This window comes from Pectinophora gossypiella, unplaced genomic scaffold (assembly GCF_024362695.1).
Source record: "Pectinophora gossypiella unplaced genomic scaffold, ilPecGoss1.1 Pgos_61, whole genome shotgun sequence".
Lineage (NCBI taxonomy): Eukaryota > Metazoa > Arthropoda > Insecta > Lepidoptera > Gelechiidae > Pectinophora > Pectinophora gossypiella.
In genome coordinates, this window is record NW_026063271.1 from 236,642 (window position 1) to 257,144 (window position 20,503).

Here is a 20,503-nt window from a genome sequence, read left to right on the forward strand (position 1 = left end):
CGATATTGTAACACTCGGCTACAACGGGACGATCCATTGAAAAGATGACGTCATTTTGTGTCGGGTTATATCCATCCATACTAATATTATAAATGCGAAAGTAACTCTGTCTGTCTGTCTGTCTGTCTGTCTGTTACTCTTTCACGCCTAAACGGCTCAACGGATTTTGATGAAATTTGGTATGGTGATAGATGATAACCTAGAAATGGTCATAGGCTATAAATAATCACGCCATCGTTCTTAGGGGGTAGGCAGTTGGCAGATAACTAAATTGATTTAGTAATTTGTAGTCGTTTTTGTTGGGACTTTTGCTCTTTCATGTCTAAACGGCTGAACGGATTTTAATGAAATTTAGTGTAATATACTCGCAGGGTAGACAGGGAAACGATAAATAATTACGCACGTCTAGCTTGAACCACGGTTTATTGCAAACTGGTGTTACCCACAAATACCTTATAAAATATAAGTACACTATACTCCTCACAACTTAAATAATACTACATCTATAATGATCTTTAAAAGGAAATTCAGTTTATGTACCGATTACAGTAACAATAAGTAATATGAAACGAAATCAGGCTTAACAACCGTAAAATAACTTATACATTCTTCCCTCCTCTCAACTTAACCAAAACAACGTTATAACAATTTTACTCAACCTTATATATAGAAACTGTTAAAGATAAACAATGTTAGGAAGAAGTAATTGTAATTAACAGTTTAGGTAAACTTATTAAAAAAAAATATATATTTAGGTAAGTAACTATGACTACTACTTAACACTTATAGTTAGGTATTTTGCGGATTCGACACTGCCTTATAGGCCTTTGTTCGGGGCGGGGTGGCACAGCAGGTGGGTGCGTCTCGGTAGTCGGTGTAGTCGGTGTTGTGGAGCGCGACTGGCGCCGAGCTGGACTGTCAACCCCGGATGTGTGGCCGGGGCTCGAATCTACCGCTGCCAGCTCCGACTGAATGCACACCTCACTAACATTTGTATTTACTTGTGACTGTCGACCGTGCTTAGGATCCATCGGAACCACAAACGAACCCTGGGACCTGCGCTTTAATTGGTCAGCTGAAACAAAATATCTTTTGCTACCTATAGGAAGGTAGGTAAATAGGAAATCGGTGTTATGATAATACCGATATGTTTCAGAAATTTATAAGATGGTGTTTACCTGAAGGGCACAGCTAGATGTTATAGACCGGTGAGCATGAGACAAAGAAAACTCCCTTTGAATTTGTACAATGTATAATTTTAAATATACAAATTTAGTAAACCATAGGTAGGTCAAAAACCCTATGGAGGGAGACAGGTCGCGCTTTGGTCCGTCAGGTTAATTGTCACTCCGTAACAACCATGGGATATCACTATGTTTAAAAACACTGTCCGTACACCTGTAGGCACCTCACTTACTCGAGGACCTCCGACTATCAGGCCTACCTGAGGCGTTCCGGAATACCGTACAGGTGATGAGTTGAGGCCGGCTCAGGCCAAGGCGTGCGGGACGATGGCGGCGCAGCGGGCCAACTGTTACGCAGCTGGCGGGCTGCACGTCCACCGGTCAACCTCGCAGTCCTTCACCGGGCCTTATCCGGAGTGTTGACAAAAGGAGAGGCGCGGCACATCCACATGCGCGCCGCACAAAGGAAAGCTTCGAAGTGCAAACAACCAAGGCAAGCTCCGCCGTAATGAAGCTTGAAATAACTTGCAAACGCAGAAGAAAACAGTAGCAATCTTCATTCACAAAATTTGTTGAAATAGTCTGATCCAATCATAAACTTCTTCTTACATTAATACTTGCAAAACGTTAGAAAATTAAAACGTTAAAACTTTAAAGAAAAACAAAAACAAAACTTTAAAAACTTTAAAACTTTAAAAACTTTAAAAAACCCCATCTGCAACAAGGAATGGCAATGATTAGCATGTGGTTCAGCTGACAGCGTGGCAAGGCAACTCACGAGTGTAAAACAAAGAAAATAACTTACAGGTTCATCCGGGATAGTTGGGCATCGCTCGGATGAAACCTAAACCCACCCACTGGACCTTCGGTGATGGGATTTCAGTGAAGTTGCTGAAAACAAAGGACCTCGAGGTTATCACCAAGTTGGTGCAAAAATATGCACGAAGAATGGCGAGGACTCACCATCTCGGTTAATTCAATTCAATTTTTTGAAGTATGGCTTCTGTCATCTTTGACAATTCTGCCAGTGTCGAGGTTGGAGAATACACGTGGATCCGGAGTGAGTCAAATGATCGGTGTTGTTGTAGTAACAAAGTCTAAAAAAGAAAAAAAAAGAAAATTTGTTAGTTTTTTGTTATTATAAACATACATAAATAAAAAAAAACTAGCAGCAAAGGACGTGCACTTATAAATAATTATAATCTAATTTTGTACATTTCAATATACTTAAAAAGAATAAATATTATAGGGGGGTGAAGGTGGGTTAATAAATTAGCCATGTTAATAGGGCGAGGAAGGGAAGAAGGTAGAATGTCATAAAGAGATATTGGGAAATTACTACAGTTGAAAAATATGTGATCAATAGTGCCCTCATGGAGACCGCATTCACATAGGGAATGGTCCCGGACCCTAATCTTGGCTAGAAAATGGGGACTACAATTATGGCCGAGTCGCAAGCGGATTATAGTGGAAGTTGAAAATTTTGCAGATTTTCGGAATTTAAAGAACCAAGGTTTTATTGGAATAAAAGGCTGTAAACCACCATAAAATTTAGCTTTTTCGCTTCGATATCTATTCCAATCCTCAGACCATTGTTCTTTTAAATCGAAGTTGGCGGTTGATCGTAGGTCTTGGCTAAAACAATTGGAATATGTTTCGGTACCGCTACGAATAGCCCATTTAGCACACAAGTCCGCTTGTTCGTTACCCGCGATACCAGAGTGACTAGGGATCCAGGCAAGAACAGTTTCGATTCCAACTGAATGACAATTGAAAAGAATCTCTCTGATTTTGAGGTTAATGGGGTGAACATCTTTGGAACGGGGAGGGAACTTCAGGATATCCTCGAGGCAACTTCTTGAATCGGTGAAGATAATAGTTTTATTGAGTCTATGGGAAAAAACAAGAGAGACAGCTTCGAAAATGGCAATTGCCTCGCCGGAGAACACTGATATTTTTGAAGGGCATTTGAAGCTCAGCATAATATTCATACGAGGGACCCAAACCGCAGAACCAACAGCATCATCCTCAGAAGTTTTTGAGGCACCCGTAAACATAGTCAGCCAACCGGTAAATTTTTCATTCATGATTTTATTAAATAGATTGTTAGCTGCTGGATCACCTTTGTTAATACCAAAATTGGTGATGATATTAGGATTAAAAACAAGCGCTGGGAAAGGGATATCAAACATGGGATTACCAGAATATTGAAACATTTGTGGGCCATTAATAAATTTTTGATAACTCTTATATAAGCATGTAGGGACTTTATGGGACCAGTAGTTAGATGAAGGAATAAAATTAGATAGTTGACATAGAGAAGATAGCAGAGGATGGGAAGAATTTTGGGCAATTTTATAGTGTTAGGCTGAATTGTTCGTCGACAGTTATAAGACATTTTTTCTATAAATGGCAACACAAGATGGGGTTGTTAAATCGGACGGATTGATACACGCTCTCTTGCGTTGGGGACCTTGACGACATCGGATGTGTTTACCAAGTTAAGTGTTATTTTCTTAATACCAGAATAAATAAGTGTGATTACTGTTCTTCCGTATTTTTCTTACATATCAGAAGTGGTAAGTACCTACGTTTTTGGAATGTTTTGTTGCCACGCGTGACCACTTTTCAAGCTGGATAGTTTGTAAGTTTAACTGTAGAAAAGTGTTGTTTGAATTATAATTATTCTTTAATTATTAGTGAGACTCTAATTGTTTCAATTACGCATAGTCAACTTTTATTTCAAATAGTAGTTACCTATAGTTATTTAACCTGTCTTTATTTCGAAGAGTTACCCACATTCTAAACATTACGTACGGATTACAGAAAATAAACAAAAATGAATGTATTACTCTTGATATGTTCAACTTCAATGAATGACCTAATTAATCCAATGCTACGTACATACCTACATTTAAAAAAATAAAAAAAAATATATATAAAAGGAAATAATAGTGAAGTTTTGTTGTAAAGGGTTATTATGTTTGGTAAAGATTAATACTAATTAATATAGCGGTAACAAAAATTTCGTTGTTATTGCGACCAGACATGTAAGTAGTTTACAAGATAATTTATGTGTTGTTTTTACATTTTTTTTCTTATAGGCCACATAATATGGTGGTTATGTATGGTATCTTAGGATTTCGTATCAACAGTGGTTGCAAGCTGTCTTTGATTACTTGTGGCTCTGCCCACCTCTTCATATACATATGTATGTATGTACATATGTAATATGGTCCGGTCAATCTGGTTTCAGTAATTGAATCTTTATTTAGATACTAAATTATAAAATGTAATTATTTTGTTTGGCCTAATATCATTAAGAGTCATTGTAATTATTATCATAAAGTAGAACTACTTAAATGTAATTTATTGTCATAAAGTAGAACTTGCTGGTATTGAGGGTTATATAAGGGATTACTGAAGATGTCGTTTGTAAGGTTACATGCATAGTTACGAGATTTTTACACAAATATTTTTAACTTCTACGTTTTTGTGAATAAAATGTTATCATAGCCTTATTATCCATCCCCTAGCAGGTTTTGGGTGTTCTTTAGTAACAATAATAGATCCTATACGAACAGCACATGTGATGATACCAGGTTGAGGTTACGGAGGTTGATGAAAGGGGTCAAACATAATATTGTCTATTTTCTCTAGATGCACCTAGGGCATGCTGTCCGGATATCGGACGACCGAACACTCCGGATTGTTCTTCGGATTTATTATCTGGATGGTAGAATCTGGCGGATAATTACGTGCCCCGGAAGCACCGTTTTCGAGTTATCATCAAAAACAGTAAAATTAGATTCTTTAAAATTCAAATGTTGGTTAGTCATTAATGGTTACAATTTTATTTTACGAGTTCTAGGAAATGGACGGAGGAGACGCAGTCCTTAGTCTGGAGACTCCTAGGAGGGGCCGTTCACGTGCCAGACGCAGCCGCAGCCGCGGTGAAAGCCGCAGCCGCAGTCGCTGCTTGCTTGATCGCGAGCTGGCTTCGAGAAGAGAGCAGGAGAAGGTTGTCGAACTAATTAAAACTATTAAAGATGCTCTCCCATCGCAGCCGTTAAATCAAAGCGCACCATGAGTAAATAAAAATTTGGATTACAAAAATATTCTTCCGGAATTTAATCCGTCTCTGAAAAGCCAACGCATAGACATGTGGCTAAAAAAGGTAAATCAGTGCGCGGAGGTTTACGGCTGGGATGAGAGGACAGTAGTGCATTTCGCAATGCAGAAATTGGGCATTCGAAGGTTGGCGGCGAAAGTATATACGTACGGAACTTGGCTAGTCCACGTGGCGTTGAATAGTTTGTTTTTACCGTTGGAGCGGTAATTGTTTACCAAGATATGCAACAACGTGATGAATCTGAAGCTCAGAGGCGACGGCCTTACAACTCTCGAGATCCAGACATCCGAGCAGTCACGTGAAAGGCGCACCGACCGTGATGTGCATACCGAGGGTGGACTTCACTCTAATTGCAATGACTCAAGTAAGATACGTAGTACAAGTCGTAGACGTAGTCCAAGCCGTTCGCATCGTCACCGCAGCAAAACCCGAACCAGAAGCCGTAGACGTGTATTCCAAGCTATTATCATCGTCAACGCAGTAAGACGCGAAGTAGAAGTCGTAGACGTAAATCGAGCTGTTCTCATCGTCACAGTAAGACGCGAAGCAGAAGTAGAAGACGTAGTCCTAGCTCCACTCTCTACCACCGTAATCGCAGTGTAAGTCGCCAACAAAGTAGAACTAGGAATAGTTCGAGTATACAGGAGCGAGAACAATTGTAAGCGCGAGAGCGAGCACGGCTGCAGTTTCTTTAAGATCAACTTCAACGTGACCGTGAACGTAGTCGACTACCAGACAGAAATGACGTCAATCATGGGATGAAACGTCCGCATACAGATGCACATGACGAAGGAATTAATACCGCGCATCGGTCTAGACGGATAGATAGTCCTACATTCACGTCCAAGGATGTTATAGACATACTAAACTCAATAAAACCCCAGCCGACGCCGGCAGGCGCACCCAGTCACTCTAATAACCCCAATCCTAAGAATATACTTCCAGATGTTGAGCCGTCATCGAAAGGACAGCGAGTAGTTGTTTGGTAAAAAAAAAAGGTGAATGAGTGCGCCACCGTCTACGGTTGGTTCATTTCGCGTTGCCAGAAACGGCAGGGACTGGCTAAATCGTGGTATGATAGTCTAGAAACCATAATGTATACGTGTGTGGAATAGCAACAAAAGTTGTGTAGTGCATTCCCATTTGAGCAAAACTATGGCCAGTCCTTGGAGTACATGCTAAAGTGCAAAAGTATGTTCCAGGAACCAATCGTAGTGTACTTTTACGAGAAATTGGCAATGTTGAACCAGTGCAATATCGGCAAACGCGCGGTAGATTGTCTGATACACGGGTTGAGTGACAAAACTACCAAGTCGAATGCTTTGGCGTTACGGTGCACAGAACCTGAACAGTTATTAGAATTCCTAATGAGTAATAAGGAGACAAATATCCCAGGACGTTTCAATTTTAGGAATAGGCCAAACGTAGGGTTCAATACAACTAGCGGCAGCAATGGTAATAGAGCTAGTGGTTTCAAGATAAAATCAGTACCGAATGACACCGGTATATTTTGTTTTAATTGTAAGGGATCAGGTCACCCATTTCGAATGTGCCCGAAACCACTTATTCAATGTACTCGGTGCAACAAAGTAGGCCATAAAATAGACAGTTGTTTTATGAAACCCGACGAGTAGCGTGATAGTAAGGCTACCAATTCTCAAAAGACGATGTGCATATCCACGTCTACTCTGAACTTGAAGTTCTATAAAGAAGTTTTTATTAACGGGGTTCCAGTGAAAGCTTTTGTAGATTTCGGCAGTGAGGTTTCTCTTTTGGCAAATTCAGAATTAACACATTTGGGCCTTCAACACAACAACGTAACGACAGCTTTAAGGGGATTTGGCAACGAAGTTGTTTATTCGTTAGGGAAGGTGACAATTAGCTTCACACCCTGCAGTTAGGCGATAGTGAATTATGCCGGATTCGAGAGATACTTTCATCTGACTTAGATGCTAATGGATTAAAAGAAATAAAGGAAAATGTTATCAAGGATAACAAGTTATACAGGTGTGTTAATTGTAATAGATCTGATTTGCGTTGGGTGGTGCCGAAGGGGGCAAGGTGGCAGCTATGTCGTATGAACCACGACGACATAGGCCAGATCCAGTGTTCTCTAGGCCAAAGGGCCTAGAGAACACAGGATCGGTTGAAGAGGACATATTGGTTTTCCTAAGATGTGATTCGTGAAAAAAAAAATATATGTGGATGCTTGCATCGGATGCGCATGTTCTGGGAATATGCGCATATTCTAAGAATGTGCGCATGTTCTGAGAATGTGCGCATTAGTAGAGATTACGTCTACAAATTTTAAAAATGATGGAAAAAGTAAAAAGTTACTACCACAATTATTCGGGTCCATATCGTGTTATTGCAGTACTCGGTAATGACCGGTATAAAATCGCGGCGACACCAGGTTTAAGTAATAGTAGACATAAGCGTAAAACTACAATCGCTGCCGATCGTTGTGTTGCCCTGGGTTCATGTAGCAGCCTTAAGCATAAATGAAAGTGACACGGATCTTGAAAATATTGACAGTGAACATGATTTTTAACAGCGTTTATTGTTGTTGATCATGACTTAGAGTTACGAATCAAATTTAAATCAACGATATTACATCTTTTGTATTTAGTATAAATATCAATATGTGTAAAATGTGTATGAAGGTATCACTATACGATAATATTAAAGGTATTATGACAATAGTTTGTTAAGGTAGCGACCATGTGATTGACTCGTTAAATTTAAAGTATAAAGTACCATGTGATTGGTTAGGTAATATTTGAGAAACAGAGAACCATGTGATTGGTTCGTTAAATTTAAGGTATGAAGAACCATGTGATTGGTTAACTAATATTAGAGAAACAGACGACCATGTGATTGGCTCGTTGGTATTGAAATAAAAAGGACCATGTGATTGGTTCGTTAGAACTGAGATAGAATGGACCATGTGATTGGTTCGTTAGAACTGAGATAGAATGGACCATGTGATTGGTTCGTTAGAACTGAGATAGAATGGACCATGTGATTGGTTCATTAGTATGTAATATAGATTAATTTAATTGTAAACAAAATCTATTACCTTATATCTAAATATCTTGAATTGTTATTCTGTGCAGCTAATTAAAATTACCTTTGTACCACCATAAATCGGTAGCTATTACCCACGGCTAGAAAGCATTTTTGTGGGTTCATATAAATCTATACCTATTACCGGTCATTCTATATTACCAACATTCTTAATTTGAATATAAATATTTTCTTTTACATTAATGGACGTAAAACCCAATGTTGAGTTAAATCGAATCTCTATCATTTAATTATTGCGTCTAGAAAACCGGGTCTTACGATTAAAATCTTTGTATAGTGAATTTCAAAATGAACAACCTCATGTCTATTCAAAAACTTAACTGCTCTATGAAACTGTGTGAAAAGATTGAAATGAAATGAAATGAACTGAAATGAAATGTATTCTGTGCATTTATTGTGTGATTAACTTAAATATACTTTGTTAATTAGATACATTAAGCTGGAAGCGTGCATCAATCAGCCGAGTGTTAGGCTCATCTGTCGACGTGTATGGGGACATACACGCGGTCAGGATGGACGAGTGTTAGGCTGAATTGTTCGTCGACAGTTATAAGACATTTTTCTATAAATGGCAACACAAGATGGGGTTGTTAAATCGGACGGATTGATACACGCTCTCTTGCGTTGGGGACCTTGACGACATCGGATGTGTTTACCAAGTTAAGTGTTATTTTCTTAATACCAGAATAAATAAGTGTGATTACTGTTCTTCCGTATTTTTCTTACAATAGAAAAACCTGTCACATAAATATTGTCTTCGGAGAGATAATGGAGGATCAAGACATTCAATTTGGAGAGCCTTAACGGGAGAGGACTTCATGGCACCACAAATAATACGTAGCGATTTGCTTTGTATTTTGTCCCAGCACGCTAATGCTGTCTTATTACATGGCTCTAATAAAAATGAGCCATAATCTAAATGGCTCCTAATAATGGCATTATATAAGAGTTTTTGTGTATAGGGGTGGGCTCCCCACCATACACCAGAAAGGGCCCTTAAGATGTTTACGCCTTTTTCACATTTGTCCTTTATATAATTTAAGTGAGCTGTGCCAGAGAGACGGGCATCAAAATAAACTCCCAAAAACTTAACTTTATTATGTACTGCTATAGGGCCATCATCTAACTCAATATGAATATCAGGTATCTCTCTTTTTCTAGTGAACACCACCGCTGAAGACTTAGAGGCAGATAGTGACAAGCCGTGATCGGAGAGCCAAACATAGAGGTATTGAAGGGCAGAGTTTAGCCGGATGGAGCATTCAGAGATGGATTCAGAAGAAAAATATAAGGCAATATCATCAGCGTATTGCAAGATATTACATTCAGGAGAACAAGAAGTATCGAGGTCATAAGTATACAGGCTATAAAGTAAAGGACTCAAAACTGAGCCCTGTGGTAATCCTTTCCAGACTGTTCTAGATGAAAGAAGGGAACCCTGAACACGAACAGAAATAGAGCGGACCATGAAAAGATTGCATATTACATTAACCATCCTCACGGGAAGACTCAGCTGTAGCATTTTCTGCCTGAGTATCGGGAGATGGACATTATCATAGGCGGATGAAATATCAAGAAAGACACCCACAAAATGATGGCCCCTAGAAAGGGCAAGGCGAATTTCAGATGAAAATATGCTCAAGCTATCCATAGTACCCATGCCCTTTCTAAAACCAAATTGGGTATCAGACAAGATATTCCTATTCTCAAGGATCCACTCAAGCCTGTTTTTAATCAGATGTTCCATGGTTTTGGCCAGAACAGAGGATAGCGCAATAGGCCTATATGATAAGGGATCATTAGGGTCTTTACGAGGTTTAAGGATAGGGATGACAATCTGATGTCTCCAGGAGTCAGGCACAAGGCCTGTAAGGAATATTGTATTAAATATAGAGAGGAGAGACATTTTTGAGGAATCTGATAAATGTTTTAAGAATGAATAGGGTATTCCATCGCTTCCGGGGGTTGAATCCTGGACATTATCTAATACAGCAGCGAGTTCGTTTAATGAAAAGGGATCATCCATAGGATCATAAGAAGGAGAGGGAGGGGAGGAGGAGGGGAAGCAATTTTCAGAGGGGACAAAAGGTGGAGCCAATCTGTCTAAAAAATCATTAAGCCAAACAGAGGGGTCATTGGAAGAAGGATTATTGTCAGTATATGATCCACGAAATCTATTAATGTTTTTCCAAAGCAGAGAAGGGGGAGAGCGGGGGGAAAGGCTTTCACAAAAAGAGGACCATCCATCATATTTCTTTTTAGAAAGTTCTCTCTTCGTTCTGGCATTAACTTTTTGAAAAGTTATAAAACTATCCAATGAGGGGTTATTAACAAAATTTTCCTCTTCCTCATCACGTCTGCGGACCAGCTCAGTACATTCAGAGTCCCACCAGGGGGGAGAAGGGATGATATCTTTAGGGGATTTTTTAGTAGGGATGAAGTGGTTGGCAGACGTGGTGAGGGCCGAAATGAAATCATTGTAAATATCTAAAACATTTTCTGTTGTAGTGGGAGGGAGTACGTCAGTTTGACTGGTAACAAATAGTCTGAATTCACTCCATTTGGCCTTAGATAGTTGATATTTAAGGAGAGGAGGGGAAGAGGAAGGGGAGATGGAGACACCTAGGGAAAAGGAAATTACTATAGGGAGGTGATCGCTACCATGGCTAAAAGGCAGAACCCTCCAGGAGCTTTGGGATGCTAGATTAGGAGAAGAAAAGGAAAGATCAATACAGCTAGGATTTTGCAGAGGGGATGTTCGTCTTGTTGGACTACCATCATTTAACAGGCAAATATTATTGTTGTCTATTAGGTCTAGGAGGCAAGAGGATGTGGAGTCGCAATAGACGGATCCCCACATACTATGATGGCAATTAAAATCACCGACCACTACTAGAGGAGGAGGGAGAGTTAATAAAATGTTATTTATTTCAGAGATGATAGCGGAACTAGGGGAAGGGATATAAATCGATACAAAAGTAATATTTAAAGATCGAGCAGCAACTATATTGAAATTTGGAGAATGTGGGGGAAGAGGAATTAAAGAGTAATTAACAGAGAGTTTGACAAGGAGGGCACAACCATCACGACCACTGCCATGATCATCGCGAAGACACGCGAAACCAGGTACCCGAAAACGAGCGCCCGGTCTCAACCATGTCTCAGAGATGGCCAAAAAGAGAGGAGTGTGGTTATTAATAAGGGTTATAATTTCAGACTTCTTATGACGAATGCTCTTGCAATTCCATTGAAGAAGTGTTATCGCCATTTGTGGAAGTATTATGAGGAGAGATCTGGTTCAGTTTTTGGGAGACATTGTACGGTATTGCAATATTATGTTTAGATAAAATATTAACCAGAGAGAACAAAAGATCAATGATTTGTGATAATGAGTTTTGAGAATCAGGTTCGGGATTTATGAGAGCACAACCATTTTGCTGAGAAGACTTTGGAGTGTTAATTAACTCGGCATGAGTAACTTTGTCGTACCCTTTACCCAGGGAAGGAGTAGAAAGCCGGTTTGTGTAGACTGTTTTACGGTGAGATGTGATTGGGGTAGATGGAGGAGATACAGAGCCATAACGAAGAGGAGTAAGTGGGCTCATTGGTGGACAAGACGGTGAAGATAGAGAGGGAGAAGGTCGATGAGTAGGACCAGGAGGAGGGCGTGCTGAGTCAGCAAAAGTTCGGCGGACTGGGCGAAAGCGAAGGGATGCTTCAGAATACGGAATGTTTTCCTCCGACATCACCAGCTTTATAGATTTTTGACGCGAGTGCTCAGGGCAGCTGGGGTGAGTGGCAGAGTGAGGGCCCGAACAAAAAAGACATGAAATATGATTATCTGGAATAGAACAGGTATCACCAGAATGAGGTTGGCAGCATTTATAACACCTAGGTGATGAACGGCATTTGTCTTTGATGTGTCCGAAACGGCAGCAATTGTTGCACTGAATAGTAGGGAGAGTATACAGACCCACTGGTAAGGACGTAAAACAGCAGAATAATCTGTCAGGAAGGACTTGACCGAGAAAAGTGACAACTACGGTTTGGGTTGGAATCCACTCCGTTTTGCCCTCAGAAGTTGACTTGCGGTTTAAGCGTCTCGCTTTGATAGGTCTACTGTTAGAATTGGAGCTTTCTACAGAGGTTAAGAACTCTTCCATGGACCAATCGACAGGGATATCTCTAATGATACCCATACGAGTAACTTGGAATGATGGAATTATGGCCTTATACTTGTGGTCTGCAAGCAGTGGGTGTTCAAGAAAATTGTTAGCTGAGTTGGCATTCTCAAATTCCACCACAACCCGATTACGACCTGCCAGTTTGATACCATCCTTAAGGATTCCTTGTACTTTCCTTTGGAACATAATTTTTGCGAATTTCAGAAGACGAATAGTGAAACCTGCAGATGGGTCTTTCTCTTCACGTGAGACATGGACAATAAATGGTGCAGAATCTGAATCGCTGTAGTTTAATTTTGTACCTGAAAACTCTGGGAGGGTGTAAGTGTGTTGTATAGAAGCCATAGCAGGAGTTAGGTTATCTCGCTTTGCTGAGGAGTGATCAATTAGTTCCTGGGTGCGCTTAATGGCCTTCTGGACACTACTGCAACTATCATTTTTACCCGATATAGGCGCACTATCCACTATCATAACATCGTCAATAGATGAAGTGTTACCTCCACCCCCGTCAGGGGGCTCATCAGTCTCCATCACCAAGGGGCTACTCACCTATTCTGAACCTATACACAAAAACAACACGAACACAACACAGAAATATCACAAACAATTGTTAGTATGCACAGAAACGACAGTTCGTAACCGATTTCTGTTATAAAACGAAATTTAGAGTCCACACACGTGTAGAAACCAATACCGCAACGAGCAGAATCCCATCTCGGTTAAGTTGTTTGTTTAAATCGAGACATCGGCTCTTGATGTCGCCGATAAATCGTGGCTTTTAATTTGCCCACATTATTGTTACGGCAGTGGAGTCTCCGGCGCTCTCGCGACGTCCCCACTTTCCATAACCTGTCTCTCAGCTCAGCCAGCTGTCAGTCTGACACAAGAACCACGAACAAAGTTGCCAAACTAGAAAAAATCTACCAAACCATAAATTCGCCGAATCAACGACAACAATCGATCGACTTGTTTGATCCCAAAATTTAAACAATATAATTATAATATATCAAAAATAAATGTTGCAGATAATTTAATATACCAAATTTTGAAGAAAATAAAATAATTAAAAATATTCGGGCCCATCGATAACCCTGCAGCGCCATCTGTGATTTCCTGCGGGTAAAATATAAAAACAACGTTATATCGTCAGAAACCACAAGATGTCGCTACAAGGCTCGTTGGTCCGAAATGCTTCGTTACAATACCCCCCTACCCACGAGAGGTTTCGAACTGGGTGAGAAACACGGCTGCCCTCAGCCATAGAACCTGGAGCGCACAACCAGTCTAAAAAAAAATAAACTGTCTCTAGAGACGAGACAACAAAACAATTCATAAAAAAAACGTAACGAAGCACAAACACCAACATCTAAACAGCACAACCCTAAGCACAACAATTACCCCGACCTGTTATTCATCACCATTCATTGATCACCTTTCACTTCTTTCATATAGTAGCACCCAGTATCCATTTCACTGGGTGTCACCCACATTCATAACCCTGTTGAGCTGACGACTCTCATAGTGTCACTCGATACCCCAATTCTAAAGACAAAGACAATAAACAAAACAACAGTTGCTAGAGGCTTATTTAAGGAGTCACTACCCGCTCCGTCGAAAAACAAAAAAAAAAAAAATAGTCAACCTAATGAGGTTTCCTATTTTAATGAATTTCTAATAAATGGCTACTATAAAGCCTAAAAAATGTTGTCACGAGCAACATGAATAAACTATATCAAATAGTTGGCTATAACCGCCTAAACAAAAAAAACATAAAAACGCTAAGTTGAGCGTTCATAAAAACGCTGCGTTGCAGACGCCAGTGTGTATGGGCCTTATCAGCGCACCATAAACACACTAAAAAAAACATTTAACATAAACAATAAAACATCTATTGGTAAATGTACCTAGTTATTTTAAAATCAAAAGACTAATTAATAGTCTTTAACTACATAAAAAAAATGTGTTTGTTATAAATAGGTTGTTACTAGGTCCTAATGACACAAGTAACCCCAAAAAATTTTTTCTAAATGTTATTGAATGCTAACCATGAAAAGGAAAAATTCTCCAATGAGTGACCGCAAGCTTTAAGATTCCCATTCTGCTTCGATTGGATGTCCCTATCGACAGACTCCGTGCATACTACACGCTCAAGACGGTGATGAAGATGATTATACAAAGCCCTAGCACGCATAAGGTGATGACGTTCCCTAGACTTCACTGCTAAATCAAGTTTTGCCTGCAGCTCCTTCAGCTTTTCGGTGATAATTGGGAATTCGGCCTGTGGCTTCCGCTCATCGTCCAGTATTTCATCCGGAGAGAAACCAGTCATCAACTCCCTAAGCTGTTTCTTCATTTTGAGAACAGTATCAGCTGGTGCTTCAGCACGAATACTCACTCCATAAACCAACTCATCACGGAGCAGTGATTGCAAATAAACAGTTTGGACATCCATGGTTGTGTTCTGGAGCTATAATCTCAAGTTTGAAAAGAGGTTTGAAGTAAACTGAAGTAAATTTATGTTTCAAAATGTACCCGTCTGCCTCCAAAACTTATTTTCTAAAATATGTACTAAATTTTCCTTAAATATAAACCAAATAAGTGTAATTATCACACAACATCAATTCTTTATATCCCTGTAGTTAATTTTCACAATAATAATAGAAACAACAGTGTTTTTAAATAAATTTTGTTGAAGGTTATGTTTACTTTTAATTGTTATTGTCAAGTTGTAATATGTTGTGAATAAATAAAGATTGTAAAGCAAGTTGACTACTAAATATTACTCAATAAAGATGTTATTGGTAGACAGTTCTCTAATTATTTCAATAAAAACAAATAAGCAAAATGTTTGCCAAGCAGCGGCACAACTGTCAATATGATGATGAAGCAATATTACAAAATATCTATTTCCAACCAATGTCCTGTTATAAATGTGTTTAAAATAAACTTCCTTTATTGCTGATATGATGTAGAAAATAATTTCAATAAATTTTTAAAAGAGTGAAATTATGTTTGATTTTTATTATCATTAGTCCAAATTTTATCAAAACAACTCAATACTGATAAAAAAAATATAGCTAGTAAGTATCAAAAAATGTTCAAATTTGGTTTTAACCTGAAATTTATACAAACAAGGTTAAAAAAAAGTAAACACAAATGTAGTACTAAAATGACAATAAGCCCTAGACCACTTTGGTCTTAAATTTGGGTTTAAAACTTATTGTACAAAAAAAAGTATTTAAGTTAGGTCTCTGTAGGAGGCCTAGAACCTTACTTATGCTAAGACAAACACAACTTAACCTAAGATGCAAACAAAACACAAACAATTCACACAAAATCCCATCACTTTTTAATAATAAAAAAAAATACACTGTTTTCACAAAATTTATTCTTAAAGTTTATGCCAACACCACTTATATTCTAAAATGGTTGTACAGAGCGACAATTTCACCAAGAAGGGCGCCACTGAAACAAAATTTGCTATAATGGTATTCCATAAAAAAGAAATGGGCCGTTAGGTAAAGTGTCTCTCTGTGACATCCATGGGATATCACTATGTTTAAAAACACTGTCCGTACACCTGTAGGCACCTCACTTACTCGAGGACCTCCGACTATCAGGCCTACCTGAGGCGTTCCGGAATACCGTACAGGTGATGAGTTGAGGCCCGCTCAGGCCAAGGCGTGCGGGACGATGGCGGCGCAGCGGGCCAACTGTTACGCAGCTGGCGGGCTGCACGTCCACCGGTCAACCTCGCAGTCCTTCACCGGGCCTTATCCGGAGTGTTGACAAAAGGAGAGGCGCGGCACATCCACATGCGCGCCGCACAAAGGAAAGCTTCGAAGTGCAAACAACCAAGGCAAGCTCCGCCGTAATGAAGCTTGAAATAACTTGCAAACGCAGAAGAAAACAGTAGCAATCTTCATTCACAAAATTTGTTGAAATAGTCTGATCCAATCATAAACTTCTTCTTACATTAATACTTGCAAAACGTTAGAAAATTAAAACGTTAAAACTTTAAAGAAAAACAAAAACAAAACTTTAAAAACTTTAAAACTTTAAAAACTTTAAAAAACCCCATCTGCAACAAGGAATGGCAATGATTAGCATGTGGTTCAGCTGACAGCGTGGCAAGGCAACTCACGAGTGTAAAACAAAGAAAATAACTTACAGGTTCATCCGGGATAGTTGGGCATCGCTCGGATGAAACCTAAACCCACCCACTGGACCTTCGGTGATGGGATTTCAGTGAAGTTGCTGAAAACAAAGGACCTCGAGGTTATCACCAAGTTGGTGCAAAAATATGCACGAAGAATGGCGAGGACTCACCATCTCGGTTAAGTTGTTTGTTTAAATCGAGACATCGGCTCTTGATGTCGCCGATAAATCGTGGCTTTTAATTTGCCCACATTATTGTTACGGCAGTGGAGTCTCCGGCGCTCTCGCGACGTCCCCACTTTCCATAACCTGTCTCTCAGCTCAGCCAGCTGTCAGTCTGACACAAGAACCACGAACAAAGTTGCCAAACTAGAAAAAATCTACCAAACCATAAATTCGCCGAATCAACGACAACAATCGATCGACTTGTTTGATCCCAAAATTTAAACAATATAATTATAATATATCAAAAATAAATGTTGCAGATAATTTAATATACCAAATTTTGAAGAAAATAAAATAATTAAAAATATTCGGGCCCATCGATAACCCTGCAGCGCCATCTGTGATTTCCTGCGGGTAAAATATAAAAACAACGTTATATCGTCAGAAACCACAAGATGTCGCTACAAGGCTCGTTGGTCCGAAATGCTTCGTTACACAGCGTGTCTATGTTGCTGTATGCCCTGTTCACCTATAACTTGGAAGTCGGTGGTCCCGTTTGCTTTAACCACTACCCCCGGAGCCCACTTCTCTGCTTTTAAAAACTGCCTATACCACACCTCATCTCCCGGCCGTATAACTCGGTCGGTGCCCCCTGCGTTATCTATTTGGCATTTTTGTGACTTAATTACTTTCGTGTCCCTATCCGGTTTTAATGCGTCTAAATGAGTACGAAGCCTCCTGCCCATTAGCAACATACTCGGCGTTTCCCCTGTAGTTAAATGTTCCGTATTCCTATAATATAGTAAAAACGTATTTAATGCCAATTCTGTGTCCTTTCCCTCCGTAACTGCTTTCTTAATCACCCTTTTTAGTGTCCTGACAGCATTTTCTGCCGCTCCATTCGACGAAGGATGATAGGGGGCCGTCGGGAGATGTTCTACTCCCCCCTCGCGCAGAAACAAACCAAAATCTTGTCCTGAGAAAGGAGGCCCGTTATCCGAAACTACCTGTTTTGGAATACCAAACCTACTCCAGAGTTCTCTTAGTTTACTAATAGTCGTACGGCTTGCGGTACTCGGCACATGGAATATTTCAATCCATTTAGACGTGGCATCCACAATGACCAAATATGTTTTTCCGAAAATGGGTCCTAGGAAGACGTCTATGTGGATTCTAGACCAGGGACGGGCCGGCCACGGCCAGGGGCGCGGCGCCTGGTGCGGTGGTGAGTCCGAATGCGCGGCGCACGTGCTGCACGCGCGGCATGTCGCCTCCACGGCCTCGTCCACTCCGGGCCACCACACGTAGCTGCGGGCTAGGGCCTTGGATTTGACGATGCCCATGTGCGGTTCATGTATAGTCCTCAATACGCTATCCCTACACGACCCTGGGATGACGACCCTATGCCCCCACATGACGCACCCCAGCTCCTCGTAAAGCTCTGATCGCCTGTTATAAAACGGTTGCAGCCCCGTTACCTCACAACTATCCGGCCAGCCATCCCTAATATAACTTAGAACTCGTCCTAAAATTATATCCTTACTAGTTTGTTTCCGAATTTCTATGTTATTTAATAATAAAGCGTCTTGTGCAAAATGTAAAAAAGTTTGCTCTGGTAAACTTCTCTCACAATCCTTATTAGCCGGACAAGACCTTGCGGGGAGGCGCGACAGTCCGTCGGCGCTGTTGTCAGTGGTTTTTACATACTCCACCTTGTAATCGTAAGCTGATAAAATAATGGCCCACCGCTGCATTCGACTTGCTGCCATTGTAGGTATACCTTTGTTAGGTCCAAAAATAGATACTAAAGGCTTATGATCTGTACGTAACGTGAACCTGCGGCCGTACAGGTATTGATGGAACTTTTTTACACAAAATACTATAGCTAGCGCCTCCCGGTGGATTTGTGAATAATTACATTACATTACATTACATTACATAAACTCACGCCTATTTCCCACCGGGGTAAGCAGAGACTATAGAATTCCATTTGCTTCGATCCTGACACACTTCTCTTGCTTCCTCCACATTCATCAATCGCTTCATACACGCACGCCGGTTCAGAGTAGATCGTATTGAACCTTTTCTAAGGACATCTCCAATTTGGTCATCATAAGTCCTTCTCGGTCTTCCTCTGCCAGCCCTACCATCAACTTTCGCTTTATATACCGCTTTTGCAATCCTATTATCCTTCATCCGCTCTACGTGTCCAAACCAACCTAACATTCCCTTCTCAATCCTAGTCACTATATCGTCTTTTACCCACATCTCTGTCTTATCACACTGTTTCTCACTCTATCACTCAACTTCACACCGCAGATGCTACGCAAAGACCTCATTTCTACGGCATTGATCCTACTTTCATGCTTCTTCTGCCATACCCAACATTCACTACCGTACTTCAGCGTAGGGACAAGCACTGCATTGTGAACAGCCATCCTCGCATCTTGCGAGATACATTGGCTACTAACAACTGCGTGCATTGCCCCATTCACTGAATTACCCAATCTCACTCTCCTTTCTATATCTTCATCACATTTACCATCCCTTGTAAACATAGTACCCAAATACACAAATTCATTCACTTGTTCTACCATTTCATTCCCAATCATAATTCTACACTCAGACACATTTTCTTCTCTTTCCATCACCAAAACTTTCGTCTTATTAACATTCACTCTCATACCCTTCTTTTGTAATTCATCTACCATTAGAGATACCATGTACTGAAGATCCTCCGCCGATGATGCTACAAGAACTTGATCATCAGCATACAGGAGGCACTTCAGAAGCAACTCCCCCATTCTTACCCCACTCACAGATTCTTTCAATTCATTCAGACAACTATCCATGAATAAATTAAACAGCCATGGTGACGCCACGCATCCCTGCCTGACACCAACAGAGATGTCGAACCAGGAAGACAGAGCGCCATTAACTCTGACACACGCACTAGAACCCTTATACAAAGACTTCAGTGCGCGTATCAGGTTGCCGTCCAACCCATACTCGGATAGTACACACCACAGTTCATCTCTCATCACTCTATCATAGGCCTTCTCTAAATCTATAAAGGCACAGAATACCTTCTGATGAACTGCCAGTTGTTTTTCGGCGATGCATCGAAGAGAGAAGACCTGATCCATGCATCCCATACCTCTTCTAAATCCCGCTTGTACGTTCCAAATTTTCTCCTCTGTTTCTTTCATCACACGTTCAATCAGTACTTTCGCATACAGTTTACCAACGACACTGAGAAGGCTTATGCCACGGTAGTTCTTGCACTCTTGCTGTGAACCCTTGCCCTTAAACAACGGCACAATGACCGCCCTACACCAATCACTTGGCACAAGACCGGACGCCCAGCATTTATTGAAGAGCAAGTACAGCATGCTCACCACCGTGCCCCCGCCGTATTTCAGCATCTCCGGTGAAATCTTATCATATCCTGCAGCCTTTCCAACCTTCATACTTTTTAAACCTTTCATGATTTCTTCCACACTAATGACACTTTCATTCGCATTTCTGCCATTTACACACGTCGGTACCCTATCGTTCTCTCCTCTATTGCTCATCTCACCTTCGAGTAAACT